This window comes from Syzygium oleosum, unplaced genomic scaffold (genome assembly GCF_021117445.2).
Source record: "Syzygium oleosum isolate NSW1041296 unplaced genomic scaffold, Sole_v2.1 Sole_v2.36, whole genome shotgun sequence".
In the NCBI taxonomy this organism is placed as follows: domain Eukaryota; kingdom Viridiplantae; phylum Streptophyta; class Magnoliopsida; order Myrtales; family Myrtaceae; genus Syzygium; species Syzygium oleosum.
Window position 1 is genome coordinate 352,501 of NW_026607520.1, and position 2,879 is coordinate 355,379.

Genomic DNA, 2,879 nt, shown 5'->3' on the forward strand with positions numbered 1-2,879 from the left:
AATAATAGGAGATTGCATGGCATCCCACACACGCACCATGTCTGGGGCGGCGGGAGCATCGCTCTCTTGTTAAAGTTCCTTGGCGCATTCCGCGCCGGGGTTCGTTGTGCCGCCGGGAAAAGCCCGAGCGCCCGTAGGCACCCGTGCCATCCAAGCGTCTGGAGACGTTGGGTGAGGCCCACCATCCCCATTGAGTTTGTTATTGGTTCTCTCGGTCATTCTCGCTAGGCAGATTCGACAATGATCCTTCCTGAGGTTCACCTACGGAAACCTTGTTACGACTTCTCCTTCCTCTAAATGATAAGGTTCAGTGGACTTCTCGCGACGTCATCGGCGGCGAACCGCCCACGTCGCCGCGATCCGAACACTTCACCGGACCATTCAATCAGTAGGAGCGACGGGTGGTGTGTACAAAGGGCAGGGACGTAGTCAACGCGAGCTGATGACTCGTGCTTACTAGGAATTCCTCGTTGAAGACCAACAATTGCAATGATCTATCCCCATCACGATGAAATTTCAAAGATTACCCAGGCCTGTCGGCCAAGGCTATAGACTCGTTGAATACATCAGTGTAGCGCGCGTGCCGCCCAGAACATCTAAGGGCATCACAGACCTGTTATTGGCTCAAACTTCCTTGGCCTAAGCGGTCATAGTCCCTCTAAGAAGCTGGCCGTGGAGATGTACATCCACATAGCTAGTTAGCAGGCTGAGGTATCGTTCGTTATCGAAATTAACTAGACAAATCGCTCCACCAACTAAGAACGGCCATGCACCACCACCCATAGAATCAAGAAAGAGCTCTCATCCGTCAATCCTTACTATGTCCGGACCTGGTAAGTTTCCCGTGTTGAGTCAAATTAAGCCGCAGCTCCACTCCCGGTGGTGCCCTTCCATCAATTCCTTTAAGTTTCAGCCTTGCGACCATACTCCCCCCGGAACCCAAAAACTTTGATTTCTCATAAGGTGCCGGCGGAGTCCTAAAAGCAACATCCGCCGATCCCTAGTCAGCATCATTTATGGTTGAGACTAGGACGGTATCTGATCGTCTTCGAGCCCCCAACTTTCGTTCTTGATTAATGAAAACATCCTTGGCAAATGCTTTCGCAGTTGTTTTTTTTTGGTAAGGTAAGGATTGTATTAACTTTTCAAACCAAAGCTTACAAAGATGGTAGCCAAACATAAAAACCCTGCACATATAGCGACACCTAAGTGTCCCAACAGGTGCAAAGGTGTTAGGCTAAACAAGGTAAGGAAGCAAAGCAAGAAGGCTAAAAGGACAGCCAACTATCTATGAAAAAAACATACAAAAACCGCAAAAGCAAGTTACGCGAATATGGATGAGGAAATGCCCCAATTAGATTGGATTTTCCTGTTGTGTCGAGTGTCTTGAACAGGATGCATAGATGACCCTCTATCCCGAACAACCTTTACAAGATGATTGCGCATGGCTGGTAAGAACATCGTCTTGTTCCTGAATAGTATATGATTCCGTTCGGACCAGATAATGTGGCACAAGGCACCAAGAGAGAACCGAGCTATCCGATGATGGAAGCTGTTACCACTAATGTATTTGCTTGCCCAACGAAGATTATCTACCCACGGTTTATTCCTCCAAGAGAGATTGCAAGTGTTTGCCCAAAACAATGCAAGGGATCCCGTGCAATGGCATCTAAAAAACAAGTGGTCTATAGAATCCGGTCTACATTTACAGTATGCACAAATAGCTTCCGAAATTCTTTCGCAGTTGTTTTTTTTTTTGTAAGGTAAGGATATGTATAACTTTCCAAATCACCAAGTACAACCTAAGCCCAAACCAGCTCATGACCATATTAGGACATAGTAATGTCCAAACAAGGTCAAGAGGGTCCAGCAGGAACTATACAACAAGCCGAAGAACGGCTAAGAACATGGAAAATAGAAATAAGAATACAAAGACAACCAATCCAGCCGCAGAATGGATGGGCGACGCCAAAACTCTGGTAGTCTGCAGAGTAGGGCCCCGGAACAGCCATGCAGCACAAAAATCGGCGGGAAACCATAACCACCACAAGAAGCCGGACCAAATCGAACGATGGAGGTGACGCCCATAACTCCGGAATCCGCTCCAAAAGACACCAGAACAGCCATAATCGTCATTAATCAAAGATAGAAGGAGGAAGGTCCCACTTTCTCTGGACAATGCGGTTCCTATAGGTATCCTTAACTGTCCCCATTGAAATAGCTTTGTCCTTCACGACTTTGAAGAGATGCTTACGCATACCAGGGATGAAAACGCTTTTGTTTCTGAAGATAGCGTTGTTCCTTTCGGTCCAAATAATGTGACATAGAGCACCAAAGGAAAATCTAGAGATGCGGTGGGCAAACGAAGATCCTCCGCAAACTTTCATAGCCCAGAGGATATGTTCTTGCCAGGGACGATTGCGCCAAGGTAGCCTGCAATTTGTCGCCCAAAGAGATGCCAATCTACTGGTAGAAGTGCATTCAAAGAAGAGATGGTTGATTGAGTCTGGTGTAGATCCACAAAAAGCACAAAGAGCATCGGCAATCCTGCGATTTTGTAACAAGAATACCTGGGTAGGTAGCCGGTTAAGGGATATTAACCAAAGGAGAAAAGCATGACGAGGGGCTATGTGCCGATCCCAAACGAAGGAATGCCATGGGGTTGGATGCCATTTCCTTCGGATATGATTCCAAGCAAAAGTAACAGAAAAGGAATTAGAAGGATGAGGTGTCCAACCGAAGCTGTCCACCGAGCTATCCACAGTAGACGGGAGGGGATCCATCCAACCCATAATAGTGGCAAGGGTGTTAGATGGTTGCCAAGAGCCTTCGTAGAAAGATCGCGCTGTAGCATCCCGAGGAATGCGCGATTGATAGAT